The sequence below is a fragment of the Anas platyrhynchos genome, chromosome 5 (assembly GCF_047663525.1).
Source record: "Anas platyrhynchos isolate ZD024472 breed Pekin duck chromosome 5, IASCAAS_PekinDuck_T2T, whole genome shotgun sequence".
In the NCBI taxonomy this organism is placed as follows: Eukaryota; Metazoa; Chordata; class Aves; order Anseriformes; family Anatidae; genus Anas; species Anas platyrhynchos.
In genome coordinates, this window is record NC_092591.1 from 29,668,622 (window position 1) to 29,688,611 (window position 19,990).

The 19,990-nt window shown below is 46.2% G+C and overlaps 1 long non-coding RNA gene across 1 annotated transcript in view; it reads left to right on the forward strand.

Annotated features, from left to right (window-relative positions):
- Positions 1–14: 14 nt before the first annotated feature.
- The window catches only part of LOC106019768 (uncharacterized), a 40,396-nt gene continuing 20,420 nt past the window's right edge, over positions 15–19,990 (forward strand). Inside the window, exons 1-3 of the long non-coding RNA XR_011809626.1 lie at positions 15–1,500; positions 3,133–3,299; positions 3,437–3,595. This is a non-coding gene — a long non-coding RNA (uncharacterized lncRNA). The remainder of the gene's footprint in view (positions 1,501–3,132; positions 3,300–3,436; positions 3,596–19,990) is intronic.

Below are 19,990 nucleotides of genomic sequence, written 5' to 3' on the forward strand. Positions count from 1 at the left end.
CAGTCACCGGGACGTCCTTTCTGCAGGCCTCTTCCAGTTTTAATTGTTTTCTCTTGAGAGAGGATGCTGCAGGAGAGTATTTTAAACAGCCTTCTCAGTGGTGCCTATGTTGTGAACATTGATGTTTTCCTGTCATTACTGGAAATACCACAAGTGGACATGTACTTGTGTTTTTCAGTCACACCACAGTCAGCTCCCCGTCACCCGCTGGCTCCTTAGTACAGCCAGCTCCTTCCTCTCTTCACTCACTTCTTCCTAGGATACTAACAGAACAAAACCTGTGTTTTATTATTCTCTGCATGTCTGAACTTTGGATTTTATACTACAGTACAGGCTTGTCCCACAAAACTGTTTTTCCATAAACCCATGCTACCTTTTAACCCTTTGTTAATTGTTTTTTTTTGTCTGGAGTAAAAATTCCCTTCAGGAGTTTTCCTGGAGAACTGCACAGACATCAAATGCACAGTTCCAGACTGCTTCCAGCATGGCTCCTTACTGACATGTTCGCTGTTCTCCTTGCCCATAGTAATGCCTCCGAATCAGTTAGCTTACTGAAAATCCTCACACCTGGATTTGTGGTTAACTGTGCTTCAGGATTCTGGGATCAAGACAGTCTGGTTCCTCCGGTTGGAGCACAGCAGGCTCTGTTCTGCTCTCCACGTGTCTGCCTTCATTTATTGTGTTGTAGCCATTTCTCCCTTCTACCCCTTCTCTTAGACATCCTCTCTTTAACCCATGGTCTAACACGTTCATCCTCAATGAAAATCAGGGAAGCAGTCATTTAGGCTTGTGGGAGTAACCAGGTTACCTTTATTGTCCTGTTCCTCTATTAGTGATACCTTTTTTTTCTTCGCCCCACTTCCCCCCCCCCCAAATTTTCTTGTGGCTGTGGTATCTTTCAGATATTTGTCTTAGCTGTCTTTTGGATTCTAACTCTGATTTTTGTCAATACAAATATTTGGCAAATATTTGTGTCTTTTAGGATATACATGTACTTGAATTCCTTTATGAGGTGATTATCTTGCTATGTCAGAAGGCCTTTCTTTCAATTCTTCCCTTTGTCTTCCTTTACCTATACCAGCTTTTCCAGTTCTGCCTTGTCTGGGATATCCTCTCTCTTCTAAAGTCACTTTACCTAGTTGTTAGTTGATTTACAAATGAGAAGAATGTGTGTTTACCATGGAGGTCCTGATCTCTCCACCACTTCATCCCATTCCTAGCACATGCAAGCCTAAAACAAGGACCTCAGTCGTGCTAGACTGGTGCAGAGTATGTGGACATGGGTGCATCTTATCATGTGTTAGGCTTGTACTCATCTACCAAGCTCTGCTTTACAAGTGAAGTAATTCACTGCTGTTGTTCAGGGCATGCTAATACCTTCTCGCTGACCATCCCAGTGGCAATTCCTTTCTGCCATGGTGATCTGATGGGAATGGTAGCTCAAAGCCTCATTGTTTCTTTGAGAGTCCATTGGGAAAATAAAAGGAACAAGAAGCACAGGTAAGAAAATAACTGAAAATGTTTGAAATATTGCCTAAGGAGAGATTTGCATGAAATTGAAGTCAGAAAAATACGGTTTGAGTTCTGTATTGAACCACCACAGGTTCTCATTATAAAGAACAGCCCTTCTACCAAAGGAGGTTAGATATAATGACTTGTCAGTTGCAAAAAACAGATGTGCTTTATTCCTTGCCGCTGAGTGATGCTTGTGAGATGTGTGGTATGGGCGGAGAGGGACCGTAATAGCTGTGGTATGGAAGGGAAAGTGCTGGTAGGTGCTGAGTAGGCCTAATGCTGCAGGAATGCAGAATGAAAGGAAACCGTATAATGTAGTTCTGTCATTCTGTATTACGCTGGGTTCGCTGAGCATCTCGTTCCATCAACAGTCTCAAGAATGGATTAGGAAGTTTAATTCTGCACCCCAGGAATCCATCCCTACAGAGGCTTTGTATCAATGGGCCTAAAATTCTCGTTCAGAGCTGGGGTTCTGAACAACAGCATCTACACTGAGTGCTAACCTTTGTCTGCTGGGATAGAAACTGAGCACTTGACAGGAACAAAGGTCAAGAAATGTTTTCTCTCTATAAAAAAATTTATTTCTGAAGATTTTGAATATAAGAGGCTTCTAAGATGAGGCCAGTTGGGTAGATTAATGGGCATTTAAAAATATATAACGAGTGTAGAGCAAGTGGTATTTTCCTACTGTCATGGCGAGACCAGCGATTCTAAGAGAAGAATGCTAGCATTGTAAGATTGCTTTTATTCTGTGGCTCGGGCATATAAAATTGAACATGATTTTCAGGCTATAAGTTTCAGTAAATTCTTCACTTGCTTGTGTCCATGCTACTTGTTAATGAGAACAGAACCAAGACCAAATGTCCATTATTTATAACAAAAGGTAACTTACAGCATCAGATTCTCCTCAGCTGTCTGGTGCCTGTTTGGATACCAGAGGTACTGCCTTCAGTAGAGTAAACCAATGCAAGCAAAGTAGGATGTTTCAAAACCATCCTGGTCCCAGCATGTCCTCAATGATGGTGAGCAGATCAGAAGCCTTGTTTCATTAAAAATGAGTGACAGCTTTTAATGTGCTGGTGTTAATTCACCTGGGTTTCAAACAAGAAGGCTGTGAATGCCAAATTTTTCCCTTTATGTGTCATTTGTGATCTTAGTAGCAGCAGTAGATGCTCAGGAGGAGAGCAGTCATCTGTCATGATTGACATCGATTTTCTGCTCAGACAGCTTCTGACAGAGAAAGCTCGTAACAGCAAAAACAGAATGGGATGAGCAAGTGAAGGGCATTGTTCTTGCACATGGAAGATGGAGGCCGGGTTTGTTTTGATTTCTTTTAAGTGACTGACTTTGTAGGGATGGGGCCAGCTTTCCTCACTTGTACACATAAGGAGTTCTACTCTTCCTATTAGTTATCTGCTGTTGCCTTCCATTGCAGTAGCAGAAGGTGGTGTAGATAGAAGGATGGCAATACTTGAAATGTGACAGGGTCTCTCCAGAGAAGCTTGGCCCTTCCTCAGTCTGATTGTCCTCTTTTCCGTGTTAGCTTTCACAGATTAAACAAGAAAAGTAAAGCAACAGAAGTTGCTGAATGTGGAAACGTTTCTCTTTTCTCTCTAGGAGTAACAGGCAGAGCCTTTCCACTGACATCAGGTGGCATTTGATCAGGCTTTGGATGATCAAATCCAAAGAAGAAACAGAAGGAAAAGATTCACATTAATCAATGTGTTTAAACTATGAGATATTGATTAAACCTTTATCACAAAGTCCAGAGACAGCTATACAAGGTGAGTTCAATGTGTGTCTCTTGCTTTTTTTCAGTTAAACACTTACAAAGTATTAGTACATTTCTCTCCATTTTGCTAATATGCAAGAGGTTTTACATGGTGGTGTTTCATTTCTATGTTTCTTGCTATTTGCTCAGGTCCTTGCTCCTGAACGATTAAGTCCAATCTGATGGTGCTGCTGGGGTGGACGAGGACACCAAACCACGACCTGCACATATTTGCTGTATGAGCAAAAGCCTAGCTAAGAGATTGGCAGTAACCCAATGCCACTGCTGGTGCTGACCAGCCCCGGAAAGGTCAGTGAAATCTCTCTGCTCCACCTGAGATTTGAGGTCTAACTTGCTCCTAAAAATCATCAGTGTTATTCTCAGCATGATCAGTCCTGATTTTACTCTGACAACGACTTTTCTTTTATAAGATGTCAGTGTGTGCAGGAAAGACCTGGCACTGGACACAGCTGTGTCATGTACCAGTCTTGTCTCTCCCTTTGATTTAATCTGAAGCCTGAACAACTCCTTCCAATTGTATGGCTTCATTTCTCCTTTGTGAAATGGGCAGGGTCCTTATCTACCAACTGGGTGGTGGTACTGTAGGAATTAGTTTATTATGAAACACTTCAGCACTGTAAAGCAAAATAGAAATGATGGAGGTTCTTTCCCTAAGTCAGAGAAGGCTGGGCTACAAAACTGAGTAGTGTGAGATCAGAAGATTGTCATACTCCGCTATATCTTTAACACCAGAAAAGCTCCCAGAGACAGAATTCTTGCAATTTTTAGATACTTCTCTGTGTAGGATACAGGAAGTTGGTTCACACTCCCTAAAATCCTTATTTGTGTTCTACAAACTTCGTCAGTATAGCTACATCAAACAATTTGAACTGATCCAAGGAAACTGAAAACTAAAAGATGAATTTCACCATGCCTTGCACTAACAGGTATCACTGCAAATATGGCATTACGTGTTACATATTGGGTGGTACAAGGATGTAGTTCTTCTGCTGCTTCTCTCCCTCTTTTTCTTTGCACCGTCATTGTGGCAAGTGGGCGGGGTGGGGTGGGGGCAGGGGGAAGCACTAGCTGATGCAATTCTTATTTCCGGGTATTTTTTACTTAGGTATTTCTACAACCTATTTATCGGTGTTCACCAGGGTAATATATGCATGGAGACCTGTGTAAATAATTGTCACTTTCTGAAGATTCTTTAATTCCCAAGTGTCTTTTTGTTAGATGTAGCTAGAGGTAGCTGGACTAAGTAGAACATGTGACTGTCTTGCTCTCTGAAGGATTGGATTTTACTCATGGAAGCATGAGTCACTGTGCAGGATTCTCCAAGCCAAACCCATTCCTTTTACATAACTGAATATTTACTCATTTACTTAGGAACTGCAGGAAATGGGATGCTCAGATAAATCGCATGGGCAGAGATAGATGGAAAGGCAGCCTGGTTGACAGGAACCACTATTCAGTCTTTGCGTAGCAGAGTCACAAAGACATCTCAGCCGGTTCAGCACCTGCCTCTTACTGACTGTCCACAGGAGTGTTATCACTACTGCATCCCCACTGATGCTGTCTGCCTTCTAAACTGGCAGCAGCAGCAGAACTCTTACTGTTATTTAAGTTGTTCTTGAGTGCCTGGCAGGTTGCAGTAAGTGGAGACTTTCTATAAATTACAGTAGGGAGCCAGTGGGATATGAGAAGAGTGCTGCAGACTGCTGCCGCTGCTGCTTGCCAATTCAAGGGGGTAGGCAGGTTCAGCAGCAAAAGGTCAGAGGCATGTCTCTATACTCCATCTGGAGCAGAGACCTCCTTGCCCCTATTTTAATATTCATATTCATTCTGCAGCTGTCAGTTTTGATTTTCCCAGGATCCCTTCTCAGCACACCACATGCCAACAAGCTGGTTAGCTCAGTGTAAAGAGCAACAGAATCCTGCAGAGGCAGGTTTTTTTTTTCCTGATTCAGGCTGTTTGGGACACAGTACATTTAATGACACAGTATTGTCTCCCCCCCAGTGAAAAGCATAAGTAATTTGTAAATCCTCCTGTAAGGGAAGACAGCAAAGAAGAGCTATCAGATGGGTATCAGACCCATCAAGGGATGTGGAAACAGATGTGGATGTTGTGTGTCTTAGCATGTTCCAAGGAATAAAAGGAAGATGTGTTACTCAGGACAGCAGAGTAAGTAATTGATCCATCATGTCTCATCCAAGTGTTCTCTTTCTCAAAGATACTTTTCCAGCATTTCAGACCTTGCATATCTGATTGATCCTCATTGTATTCAAAGTAATAGCATATTATGTATTCTCTCCTATGCCAAAATGACTGTGGCCAAGCTCTCGTTTCTACGAAGGTCAAGGAAGTCCTAGAGAATGAAAATTGTTCTATGTTTTCATGAAGGACACACTTAGGCATGGAAGATACCTGTCCTCAAAGCTTTCACTCTAAACATCAGTGCTATAAAGCACAACTTTTGTACCTCTTGTTGTTTCCTGGAGCTTGTAAAATATGGCTTAGTTCCTGTAATTCTTTGTGGGTCCCAGGGAATAAAGCCCAGTTCTGTACCTAGAGTGGGAAGGCCAGAGATCAAGACAATCATGTTCTGTTTTTGCACATTCTCTAGCGTATATGGAAAATGTGTGCACTTACAAATGACTGTATGTAATAAATGATTATCCATTCCCTGGGGAAAGCTGTGGGAGAAAGAATGTGAAGCTTAAGTTGCAGTTCAGTACACTTATCAATAGTGTGGAGACAGGCAACCAGTTGCTTTCATTTCAGTCCCCACATTTGGGCCACACCTGAGGCTCTTTAAAAGAGCTGCAACTGGCCTGGCTTAGCCCTGAGCTCTTAACAGCCCTAAGGGCCTTTAGCTTGTGTTACAGAGCTGAATTCTTCTGCTGCCCTCAGAGGGGAGGAATAACTTCACTGTCTCTGCACGAGGTACTCTTACATTTATTTTTTTTTCCGTGGTGGTGGTAGCTCTGTGGATGAATGCAAAGCCAGGGGGTGCAGAATGTGAGAGGCAGGTACTGTCCTGAGAGGTTATTACGCAGAGTTCTGAAATACCATCTATATCATATGTACTACCAGGAGAACATGCTGCTGGATTGGAAATAGAGCTACCCCTAGGAAAAGCTGGTGGCTTGTCTTTTGGGAAGTTCTGCTCTCTGGGGTTTTTAATTTTGCTTTAATGTATTTTGTAGGCAGAAAGTTGCTAAAGAAAGAGAGAGTTTTTTTCTAAAGACCAAGTTCTCCCAGCTCATGCTACCTGTTGGGGATTTATGTCATCATCTGGATATGTGGTAGCTTTGTTTTAGTTGGCTGCCATGGGTGTTCAGGGGTCTGTGCTTTCCCCAGGGGCTGAGGGTTGTAGCTGGAGACATCATCCTATCCACAGCAAAGGTAGGTGTGTGTGTTGAGGTTAGATGTAAGTTCAAGGCAGGAAGAAGAGGGTGATTTCTAATGATTTTTTAAAAAGCTATTTTCTGCCATATATTTTTTTTTTTGAATCCCATGTTTCCTAATTGAAACATGATACACTGCACCATGAGTCAGTGCTGAAGGTCTAAAAAGAGGCATTGTTTCTGAAAGAAAATAAGACTAGAGAGACATGCAGCCTGCGTGGCTAACCAGCAGTAATCTCAAGCGGTAATCTGCTTCATTATGCAACCATAGAGAAATTATTAATGTACTCCGAGCAGGTACCAGACTGAACATCTCTGTTGGCGGCACAGCTTCACAGTGCAGGCGTTGTACAGACACACAGTAGCTCTCCTCAGCAAAGAGCTCACAAATTGTAGAGTCAGAGCAAAGCAAGGAAGTGAAAGTGGAGCCACAGAAAGTGATTACCAAATACAATACTTGTGTTAGGGCACTGTGTTTTTCCAAGAAATGTCACACAAGCACAGACCCATATTTCTATCAATTCAGCTTTCTTATTTACATTCAAATTTTAAATAGAAAATGAAATCTTGCTTGCCTGCAGACAGCCAGTGAATCATTTTCACAGTGCTATGCTAAGCCTGCAGTTGCTGGTTTGTGGTCCCTTTATTCCTGTGTTTAGATGAAGCTTCACCAATATTTAGCAAACTCTTGTAGGGCACAGCCTTGCTGTTTTGCAAACTATGGTGAATCTTGCTTAATGTTACAAAAGGGAACGAGAGCTTGACTTTGGGCTGCTGTAGGGGCAGCCTTGATTCTTGCAGAATCTGTTGTTCCTTGACCCTGAATGTAAGAGGAACAGCGTGCCTGTGTCCTTGGTGGTAAATGCAAGGTACACTATTTCTCACTGGCACACCAGCCTTGTGTTGATTTTCTCACAACTGTCCAGATTCAGTTGTATTCCTAGACCCCGTGCAGTTATGGCCTTAAGAGGCAGTGTCTGAGCACAGTTTCCATTTTTAAAAGGTACCAGTGTGACAAAAAAAGTGAGGTGGTAGGAGATAATGTCATTGATTCTGTGCATGTGCGCACTAGAGCCAGATTTCTTGATGCTGGGTCCTCTGATCACTTCGCTGCTGGTACGTTTTTCCACCTCCTTTTTTGCTAATTGTACATCATTCCTGTTTTGTGCGTCCTATGGTCTATGTATGATTCACTGTGTGTTTGTGGGAGGTCTTTGAGATTTAATGCTGGGATGTCGGGAGGGAAAAAATACCAGCATGTTCCATCTCTCACTCACTGTGAGGATGAACAATTTTTGGAGTGGTGACAGGGATGTGCAGTCCCCTTGGTACACGTACACGTCAGTTCCTCACCATGTGGCAAACCTTTGGACTGGCCCCTGAGGCAGTGGGGTTCACCCAATTCTTCACTCTCATTCTCTGGACTGAAGCGTTTGCGGACAGGGCAGTGCCAGACTGGTAGTGAAATGTCAGCAGTAGGGTTTGGGAGACACGGATGGAGCTGAGCACAGGCCTCTGACCTCTGGGACGTGGTGTGGTGTATTTACGTGTGCAGGCAGGAGTGAGCTCTGCTGCTTCCTTGTAGAATATCACTGTCTGCCTGTTTGGCTGCCACCAGCCTGGGGTTCTGACATTTTTAATCTTCCCAATTGTTTGTACCCCCAATGCATGTTGAACATACAGTATGATCTGTATGTTTTCACAAATGACTAATAATCTGTCTCATGGCCCCTTTAAAAATATGCTCCCTTGCAACTAGAACACACCTGGGCATTTGGAGTCAATAGGGTGTTATCTTAAAGAGACACAATTAAAAAAAAAAATATATATATATATATTTTTTAAACGAGGGGCAAAAACAACTGAAAACCCTTGTGAACATTTTGTGTCTTGCATGAACTGGCGGCTCTTAATTCAGTGCGTGACCTCTGTAAGAGCTCTTAGGCATATAAGAGTAGCCAAAAATAGCTCTGTGGAAGGTCGGAGAAGACATCCCTTCTGCATACGGGAAAGCTTTGCATTTCTGACCTCAATCATCTGTTTATATGGTAAGCAAGCAGGAGAGGCTGAGTATGAAAATGGTAGGCAGTCAGAGCCTGTGTGACTTGTTCTTTATTCATATGAACATGTATGAACTACTGTCTGCCTTGGAGATTTTCCCACATGTGAAGCAAAGGAAGCCTGTCTTAACTTCCAGCCCACACTTCAAGGTGAGCCTAGCCAAATAAAAGCTCGATTCAAGCTGTCGATAGATGAACAGCAGCAAGAGGGACCCTTATGTTTTAAAATGGAGCCATAGGCGTGCATCCAAGTGATTTTTAAGCTTCTGACTGACCCTGGAGCAGGGAAGAAATTTCAGCTTGTCAGACCGAATGTTCTCTTTCTTTTGATGTCTACATGCTGAGACAGAGTTTACGAGAAGCTTTTATAGCAAATTCCAAAGTCACTGCAGAGCACTTTAATTATTGAACAGGCAAGAGCTAATGCAGGAGGGAAGGGCTCTGTATGTCTGTGGGTATTAATCTCCCTTCCTCCCGCCCCCTCCTGCCCAAATCCTCTCGGTTAATCAGGTTATGTTTGCCCTATTTCTCTCTGGGAGCACGCAGAATGCAGCACTGATAGAAATGGAGGAAAGGAAGGAAGAGAAAGGCACGCTGAAAGCAAGAGTGGGTTGACGATGCTCCAGAAAGGAAAGCTTCCCTTTGGCAGTGTTCCCAAGATCGCAGCAGGATGCCTGCGGGCTGTGGGCTGTCGCTGTGACCTGTCACTCACTGACATACTTGATCTTGCCTCCCAGGCCATATGCCAAAGGACATTGAAGGGGGCTTGCTTGTTAGCACTCAATCCAGAGGCGTTGGTGGTCTCTGCAGCCAGCAGCCCCCCTCCCCAGACTCTCAGCAGCTTGTTCCAGCTGAGAACCCATGTGAGGGAGGGACTGATGTCAGGCAGAGTGTGTTCTTCCAGGGACATTTGCCTGAAATGCGGTGGTTAATGTGAGGGTAGAGAGGCACACACAGACATGAATTGTGCACTGAACGCCTCTGCGCACTGATAGAGCCTTTAATTCTTGCTGCACTCATCCTCTTGAACGCATGGCTGCAAGCCACAGAAAAATAGCACAGATAGACCTGCCAGAGTAAAACGTAGTGATGAGAAACAGGGAGCCAGCATGCACACAACCAGCATCACTCGCCTGCTGTGCTTTTGTGCCAGGTTGTGCTGGTGAGCCCAAGCTTCCTCTAATAAGATGGAATTCATCTCTGAGTGCTGAGATCTGGAGGGCTCTTGGAAGAGGCGCATGCTTTGGAAGTGCTCTCGTCTCCAGTTGTAATGGACAACACCAGACTGGGAGATTGAGGACCAAAGCTCTTCTGTGACCAGTGTTTAGTTTGAAAACTTGCAGCTGAAACCCTTCCTGAAATGTGTTTTTGAGGTCTGGGTCTGGGCAGGCTTAACCAAATACATGATGTCTTATGGGAGATACAGGCGCGGTGACTCGGGTGGTTCTGGGAGACTGACAGACACTTTAGCAGGATGTAGACCTGCAGGTCTGCATCTGCACTCTGTGTTTGGAGGTTGAATTTATCAAAAAGCTAAAAGTAAAACTTTTATAGACCACACTGAAGCTTCAGGGAGTTTATGCATAACGCTACTTCTCTAATGCTCAGGTTCTGGCTGAGGATCAATTGATGTCAGCCTTTGCTTCCGTTTCAGTTCTGGCAGGAAGTGCTAAGCCACACAAGCGCTGCTTAATGCAGTCTTGGGTGCTGCTTTCTTTGCTCAGACCTCATGGTGCATTGTTCTGCTGCGATGCGGGTATTAATTAGAAGAGATCTTTAGCACCCCTTTTTGCCAACAGCATGAATCAGGAACATTTTTGTAGCTCAAAGAGAGGTGAATACTAAAACATCCTTCTGAAAACATAAATGCTGGAAAATGCAGACTTGAGCTAGTAAATCCTGGAGCTGTGACATGATTTTACATGTTTCCCAGTGCACAGTAGAGCTAACTGGATGGCCACAAACTCCTCTTCCCACAGGAATGAAGACAGACAGGAAATGAAGCACCAGAAACTGTTTCTTGGCAGGGGAGAGCTGGGGAGAAAGCAAGGTGAAGCAAGCCCTGTGCTGCGGTAGAAGCAGGCCTTGCAGGTGCTTACAAGCCATGTGGGGAGCTCGGGGCCATTTTCTCACTGCGCAGTGTTCGTTGACCAGCGTGCCTTGTGGTGTATGTCCAGGACCTGTCGGTGCCCAAATATAGGGTGCTGCCACAGCCCAGTTGCTCATCTGTTGGTGCTGTGTCTTACTGAGACTTGCTTGGATCTCCTCTGTGCAGTCCCTTTTTGCAATAGCAGGGAGCAGGAAGGCTGAGCTGATCTGCAGAGCTGCTCTTGTGTCGAACTGCGGCAGGTGGGAGGGGATGCTCACGGCATCCCTGCGCATGAGGAAGTGAGGGAGAGAACTGAGCTGAGCTGTGCGAGGGAGGGCTTTGGTTCAAGTCCGCGCCAGGTAGGAGCCTGCCTTGCCAGCCTGTGTGTGGGAGCGCTGCCGGGAGCAGATGGCAGGCAGCCCTGCTGCTGCAGGGTTAGGCTGCTCACAGGGAGCTGCCAGGCCTGTGCAGGAAGGAGGGCATCGGGCCCTTCGGAGGAGAGCAGGGAGTGATGCAGCAGCCTGGAGGCTCCCCCAAACACAGCGGAGTCTGACTTGGACCACATTGCTACTCAGCCTTCAGAGATGTACTTTGTTTTTCCTCCGTGGATTGCCCAAAAGAGCAAAACTCCTAAATTGCTTGCAGATTAACAGGAGGCTTTTTTTACATCTCTCTGATACCACAGGGTAAAGTGCTGTCAGTCACACAAGTACATACATAAAACTCGTCTTCTCCCCAGCCCCCAGACTAGACTTGAGCTCCCAGAATTACATGACTGGCTTAAAAAACCTGAATTTACCATCTGGTGTAGTCCTAGTTGTCTTTCTGTCTTCCAAAAGCTTAATTCTAAGCCAGGAGCTATTTTATTTTTTTTAATGAGAACTGTTTTGGTTTGTAACCAAGTTCCAGGACTCCAGAAGGTGGAGCATTAAGGAAAGCCTTGGGAGGGGGGTTCAGCTCCAGTAGCACTGAAAGGAAGCTGAGAGGCAAAAGCCTTAGTGGAGAAGGTGGTCCAGGAAGCACTGAAAAGGTAACTCTGTTTGACTTGAGCTGTAGCTGGTGGAAATGGCTGCGTGTTCCAAGGAACTGCATGTTACAAATGCATGGCTTATGGCATGCGCAGCAATCAAATCACGAGGTAATGACTAGACCAGTGGGAGAGGCAAGCAGGCAGTATAGGTTGTTAAATCATTAAAAAAATAAAACCACGTGAAAAATCAACACTGCATTTTCAAGTTCAGAACTTGGCTCCCATGATCTGCTTTTACATGAGGAAGAAAAAGTTGAAGGGTGAGGAATCCTGAAAATATCTGCCTCAGTTTTAATTGCTAATAATGATTTTGATGGGGCAGTGGCTATACTGCCTCCAGACAATGATACACTTGACCATTTAAGACATTGGGTATATAATTCAATGGAAGTCTGACTGTGCAGAAAGTACTGCTACAAAATGCCCATTCAAGTCAGGACGATGAAAGAAAATCTTTAGAAATGCTGATATGACAGCATAAATGAAAGATTGAATTTGGCACACGGTGTTTTGCCAGGGATCCATGGAGCTGGAGCTCATTGACTAATGTCAATCAGATAATTCTGATCTAAAATCTTTCATTCTTTCCAATATTGTTCTGCTGAACATATGACATGGAATTTAAGGAAAGAAGAATAAAATGTTAAGATTTTAAAATGTAGCTTTTATAGCATAGTAGTGCCTATTCTCATATCTATTTTGAGGTATCCAATGGAGTTAAGGTTCTTGGAGCTTGGATGCTTCTTGGACAGCCAGTGTTTGCCCTAACCATAGTCTTTTATTGCATGGTGTTTCCTTGAAGCTTTTTGTCCACAAATAATCTTACTCTGGAAACCTCAAGCAGAACAGTAAGCTGTTTGTTTCATATGGAATCTTGAATGTGAATGGGGGTGTGTGATAAAGTTGGTAAGTACCTAATATTGGCTGATTCATTAAACAGCTCAGTGCATTTCTAGTACTTAGGATGCAAGCAACTTGCTTTTGATAAAGCAGCTTTGAGAAATTCTTTGTGTCATATAGAGAGAATTGCTTTTCATCTGATTTGTTTCTTTTTGAAGATATAGGACCTTCTAGTTTTGGTGAAACAAGCATTATCACTGCTATCTCCATTGATAAAGAAATGGGAAAATTTCCATGGAGTATGGATGGTCCTGCCCAGAGCACCTGAAAATGCTTGTAATCTCTGCCCTGTAACTGGACTAAAGATGTCATTAAAGGCCTGCTAGATAAACAGTTGCGCAAGGCCTTTAATAGGGAAAATAGTTTGAACTTTGTGCTGACGCCATTTCCTGCTATTATTACATGCAAATAAATGAAGTGGGGGGAAAGAAAAACATGCCCAAATGTAAGATCAGCCATTGGACTCTGTACTGGTTGATGGAGTGGCCACAAACACACAAAAAATATTTCCAAGTTAAGGATTTGTTTTCTGGGAGATGCTCCAACAGGTTATCCTCCATACAGCTCTTTCTCTAAGGCTCCTTCTGTAGTCAACCAAGAGAAGTTGTTGCATGCAACTTCAGCTCCTTTGGAAGAGCCAAACTTGGTCTCTCTTCTCCTTAAGCAGATTTTCAACTGCTGCAGTTTTGGAGATTCCCCTGTGCACGTGTGCATCCTTGCAATGCAAGTGGAAGATAAGTTGCTTTTTCCTGAGACTTGACACATCTCTCACAGTTAACCTGAGGACCTGCAGGGGGTCACAGACATAAAAGCATGGCTTCAGAGGAGTCATTTTCCATAAGGCTGAGGAGGAGCCCTTTTTTGAGCTGAAGTTGGCTTTTGTCAATATCACTCCTGCTTTTCATCTTATCCACTATCTGCTATTGGGTAGTCTTAAGTATGGTGCTGGAAGTCAGCAGTGATTTAAAAACAAAAACAAACAAGCAAAACAACCTCTGTCAGTGACCCAGATCCAGTGAAGTTTTCCATTATTTAGATCACATCTTGCAGATAATGCAGAAAACTTGTGTTTGGGAGAAGGCTCTCAATTTTAGGTTGAATTAGGTAATCATCTCTTTAAAAAGTAGGATTTTTTTTTTAAGGTAAAGACAGCCAAAGGGCTCCCTTTGAGCACTGATACTGCTCTTTTGATTGTATGAATATGCTTAATGGTTGATGGTGAACTTTAGAAGTGACACGTTTAAAATGTTGACCCAGTTCTTTGTTTTGTTTTTCCTCGTGCTGTTCTTTGGCAGGTGCAGACTCCAAAAGAGCCAAGCAGGCTGGGTGTGCAGCCTGCGAGGTCTGGGCCCTGTGCTGCCCAGTTAGACCTCGTCTCTTGCCAAGTGAGGTCAGTAGGAGAGATGACCCCAGGGTTGAATTTGTTGAACTAGCAAGTGTTTTAATCCTGCAGAGTCCTGAGGGAGGTGGATGCCCCAGAACTTGGTAACAAGCTGTACCAGGCAGGTGGGGGGCTGCACACAGGCCTGTGGCTCCAGCTTGCACACCTTATGCACAGTCCTTTAGAAGGAAGAGAGCTGCCATCACACTAATGAGCTGAAAATGAGAGTAATGTGAAGTATTTGCCCAGTTTATTCATGCGAAAGAGTGAGTTAGCACAGCTACGCTGATGCCTCCTGGTGCTGCCTCAGGAACAAATCCCGGCAGGATCTTGCCCAGTCGCTGCTGGGAGGCCCAAGCAGAAGTGGGGTGAGCAGTGAGGCCTGGCAGCTGGGGGCCTGGCCTTTGTGCTGAGTTGATCTTTTAGAGAAATGAGGTGCTGCCTGCTCTGGCAGCAGTGCCTGGCACTGGGAGGTCCGCAGGGCTGGGACCAGCTGTGTCTGAGCTAGGGACGTTTCCTCTGGGTAGGAAACGGGCAGCTACTGAGCAAATGGTGCTAAGGAACTGGCATCTGCTCTGCGTGAGTGCTGGAAACTTTGCTTCTGCCTAACTCTAGTCTGCACCTGTGGACCAACACTCACTAGTGACTGGAGTTCACCTCTGGTTTAGTTTCAGACTGGGGGTATGTGTTCATGTGCTCTGAGGCTGTCATCTGAACCAAAACACGGTAACCAAGAACACCGGGGAGATGTGCTTTAAGGTTGTTCCTGATGGGAGTCCAATGCTAATGAAGATTCGTCCAGGACCCAGGAGCTCACAGCTGTGCTGTGTAACACAGCGATGTGTGCTTTAGAGGTGTCTAATTATAGCACCAGAGTCTGATTTCAAACAGATCAATACTTACTATTTAAAAGGGAGGTATGTCTGGGGGAGAGCAATAATGAAATTAATGTGCCTTCAGCTTAGGCAGTAACAGGAGTGCTACAGAAGCAGAGCTACCTTTCCAGGCTGTGCTTTGCTGTGGCAGTGTTTCTTGCCCGCCCTGATTGCTGAGTAGTTGCAGGAGGTGGAGCACGTTTCTCTGATGGGAAGAGATGGCTTCCCATTCTCAGCCAGGGCTGGAGGGGAGAGACTTTCCTGCAGGGACAGAGCACAAAATGTCAATGTTTGAATGCTGAGTTTCAGGTCGTGGCAGTGTTGTGTCCCGTGGAGTTAAATAGGAGTCTGACTAGGACAGAAACAAAACTGAGTGCTGCTTCTGATTATTTTTGTGAATTTTCTCCTCAATTCTGTGAGTTTTTCTGTGGTGGAAAAAGCATCGTATGGTCCTGCTTAGGGATGTGAAGCATGATGCTCCTCCTGTCCTGTGAGCTGCAGTGTAAGCACAAGTGAATCAAGTTCTTAGGAAATCAGCCAGGGTAGTGTAATGAGCAGCTTAACAATCCAGCACTTCTAGTAGAAGATTTCCTGGTCATAGTAGGGTTTACTGCTATTGACTGTCACATCTGATGCGTGTGTGTGTCTGGGCAAAGGTTTTGTAGAACAACAGGACAAGGTGGAGCCCTTGTGTCTGCTAGCAGGGACCTGGTTCTGGCTGCCTGCTGCCAGCTGCACCCTGTGTCTTGAGCAGAGCACCAAGCCTCCCCTGCTAGAGCCAAATCCAAACCAGTGTAAGGCTGCAAAAGGGGCTGGTAATGCTGCAGTGTCTCACTGCCCACATGTGCTGCAGATCCCCCAGAAGCAGGGGCTGCGTACACCAGTGCCTGTGCTGCAGAGCTCCCGCTGCACCCCATGGTGCCTGGGGAGATGCAGGCAGGGGACATCTGCCAGGTCAGCATCACTCCCCCCTTCCTGCTTGCGTGCCCACCTCCCTAGGGTTATACCGCTTCTGAATGTAGGCCAGTGCTTCATAAGCCTCTGTCATTCTTTGCTTGGGTACAGCAAACAGCTGCAGGGCAGAGAGGGGCCTTATTTTGCACTCAGATGGCGTGCTGCGGTAGTTTGCTGGGAGGTAGCTGTGCTCAGTCAGAGGGGTGTCTCTGGCTGCCCTCCAAACACAGTCAAACACAGATATCGAGGCTAAGGAGACCAAGCTGTGTCTCTGGGTCTCCTTTCCTTCCATTCCAGGCAGCAGAGAAGCTAGCTGCCTCTTCTGCACCTTCTCCCATGCTTTGCACGTCAAGACAAAGAGCCCAAGATAGAGTCTGGGCACCGGCAGTGCTTTGTCCCAGCTCCCAGTGTGTACTGTGCAGGGCTGCAAGGGAAAGTGGCCCTGGGAACCAGGCTGCTCACATTTAGCAGGGGCAGACAAGTCCCGTGCTGTCTTTGCTTTGGGATCATCTTCCTTTGTAGAGCTAAATGGGGTTTGTTCACCTTGTGTGATGTTAGGTCTAGAAATCCTTCCTAATATGTTTGAATGACATGAAATACTTTGTGGGAGGAGGATGCTGAAGAGGAGGGTTGTGTCTGAAGGGATTTCCTGGTGAAGATGGGTCTCAAATCCCTGGATAGAGATCCCTATTACTTCAGCTGAGTAGTTATTTCCCTAGTAACCTAAGAATGGTTATTGTAAAATCTAGCAGTGGCTCCTGTGTTCGTCTTTGGACTGCTGCATGTGTTTGCCTTTGGTAAGATTAAGATAAGTGGAGCTGTGCCCAAGGGAGTGGCAAGCCAGGAAGAAAGGCTGTTCCATTTCTGCAGCACCCAGGATCACCTGTCTGAGGTCCCTAAAGAAGCACTATCCTGTCTGCTGTGAAACAGCACTAGCCAGCTTGAGAGACTGAGAATTTGGCACAGGGCAAGTGGCATTTTAGTAAACGGGCTTAAACTAGAGAGTTGGAAAGGAGAATCTGATCTCTGTGTTTTCCATAGCTCCCAGTGTGCTTTTAATCAAAGCAGATTCTAAATTCTGTCAGGACTCCTGCATTTGGAGTCTGAGCTCTTTCTTTCCTGCCCCTTTTTTGATGGACTAACGTCTTACCCCATAACTGCCCCCTTGCTGTCCACATCTGTGCCGTGCTCAGTGCTGTGCTCAGCCTGTGCAAGCTACAGATAGAGGAGGTGCTAGCGACACGGGCAAGGCTTGGGAGTCTGAGTGAGCTCATTTCCTATGGGTGCTCTTTGTCAGGCACCCTTCAGTTTAGTAACTCCAGTGCAGGGCAGAAGGAAGCGTTCAGCATGGGGTGACACCATGTCACCATATGGGGCGTGCTGGGGGCACCCCGGTGTACATGCCACGCTGCTGTAAAGTGTTCTTTATACTGGGATGCTTTGTGTGGTCTGTTCGTGCAAAACAGGGTGCTTGGTACTTTCTGGCTGGGCTATCTGGTTCAGCCCGTGCAATCTTTGCCCCCACTGAGTGCACACCCAGAGAAAACAACCAGGCTGATGCCTGTGTCCTTCCTGGTCCCCTGCTGCTCCGTTTGGGGATCAGCTCGGGGCAGCGAGGGGCGGGGAGCACGGTGCCAGCGCAGGCAGCAGGCAGGGCCCATGGCTTGGCCATGCCCGGGCTCAGGGCTTGTCAGTTGGGAAGCAGGTGACTTTACAGCTCGGCGCTTATTTCCCGAACTTCTTATCTGCAGAAGTGGGGCAAAGGTAGAAACGGGGGGAGCACTCACCGGGAAGTGGGTGCTGCGGGGCTGTTGCATCAGAGTTGTCAGTTCTGATCACAGGACAGGTCACACGTCCGACCAAGTCGTTATCAACGCCCTCTTATCTGAGTCTGCCCGTCAGCTGGGGATGGGGAAGGCGGCAGGTTAGGTCAGGGAGGTGAGCATGCTGCTGTGATGCACCTGGCTCTCAGGCTGGAGGTCCCACCTGAGGCCACTGCTCCTTGGGCAGTGCCTGGAAAGGGGCATCTCCTGCCCCTACCCCCCCCGCTGATGTGTGGCTGCTTTCTGGAGTAAAAGAAGCTGTTTGAGTCTTGTCTGTTTAGCAGAAGCACAAGCTTGGTATGCTCAGATCCCTTCCCTTTTTCTCTGAAATGTGCAGTCCTGTTGAGCTGATGGGGACTGGTCGTTGTAGGGCAGAAAAGACAGGGTATGAGTGCTGCTGAGAGCAGGACACTTTCCCTTATGGCTTTGGGGCTGAAATGCACACCTGTGGGCACATGGAGGCTGTGTTGGTGGCTGAATCCCAGGCTGCCAGGGATCATGGGGGGGGTCCACTGGGATTTCCAAGCTCTAAGGTGCTTGGGCACGAGTGAATATTTGGGCACAATGTCGAGGTGTGGAGAAGGCATCGCTGTGGCAAAGGGCAGTTGTGTGTGACGGCTCAAAGGGCCAGAGCTCACTCCAGGAAGGCAGCACGTGGCAGTGAGGTGATGGCTGCGGTGCTCTGAGGACACTGCAGGGTGCAGGAACTTGGTAACTGCAAGCAGGTGATGTTGTGTCATGAATGGGGCTCTGCAGATGTGGGCATTCTAGAGGACAAAACTGGTTTCAGGATCAGTGTTTTTTTTTTGTTTGTTTGTTTTTGGCAGGGGACTGCCTTTGAAAGCTCCAGATTTAATTTGGGGTTTGTGAGGGCTGTGGGTGAGAAAGTAACAAAGCAGCCTTGTTAAAGGGGACCTTAGCAGGCGGGGAGGACAGGGCCTGCTCAACTCCAGGCCAGTATTTCCCTTGAGCATACGCTGATAGCTGAACTAGTGGAGCAGTCAGGCTTTACCAGGGTGAAGGATGTGGGGTCTTTGGTTGACAGAGGGGTTTGGAGGGCCATCAGGGGTTTGGAGAGGACGAAGATGGTTATTGTGTGGGAAAGGCAGCAGCTGAGGGCATGTGGGCTGGGAAAATGCCAACAAAGAGCCTCAGCTGTGTTCAAGTCATCTTGTGCATCACTGCCCTAACTGCTGTGGCATTCGGCAGCCCAGCAGTGACCTTAAACTTGCCCTGAGGGCAGAACAGGGCTGAACTGGCCCCATCTCTTGTAGGGCATGGGGATGTGAACGTGCTGGCCCCTGTGCTCAGCGAGCTGTGGCTGCCTGCAGGGTGCCCATGGCCCCGGGCTGCAGGGAGGTGCCCAGGCTCTACTAGTGCTGGGCTCAGCTCTGTTAGCCTGAGCTGCTGCCAGCACCTACCTTGCTTCTCACCTCTTCCACTGCACGCAGGAGCCCAGAAGAGCCCTGGTGTGTTGTTTTCTATTTAGGAGGTTAGCGAGGAGCGTGGTGAATTCCCTTGCTTGCAGCATTTCAGACAAGCACTTGGCTATCTTGTGGGGGATAATGTGTTTGAAAGCAGTTGAGGGGAAGCACAGTGTCTTGAAAAAGATGGAGGAGATTGGATTAGGTGACTTCATGGTTCCCCAGGCTTCTATAACGCTACCACAGCAGTGCATCTGCCATTAGTTATTGTGGTTTTTGGAGGAGCACCTCCACAGATGACCAGTGATGTCTCATTGCCGTTAGGAACGGAACTTCTGTGTTTTGTTTAGATGGTGCAGCTCTTGCTGGGGGGTAAGAGAGAGCCTGAGAACAAGTAAAGAATAGTGCATCTCATGCTCTGAAACGGTTGCAATACAAAGGCTCCAAATCCACTTAGGGTGCTGCCTGCAGGTAGCAGCAATGTTGATTAAGTTTTTCCCTTGAGAGAGACAGGATGGATAATGAATCTTACACTTTCTGGCTGTTGCCTCCCCTGGTTACACAGTGACTTTCTGGATAAAGTAAATGTTTGATAGGAGCTTTGGCAAAGGTAAGCTTTCTAGCCAGCACAACTTCTAACCTGAAGTGTTGTTAAGGATGTAGTTAGTGTAAATACAGGAAAATCCTTGCAGCTGTAAAAACACCTTAAACAAGGGGGTGGGGAGTAAGTCACATCATGCTTTGTCACACTGCA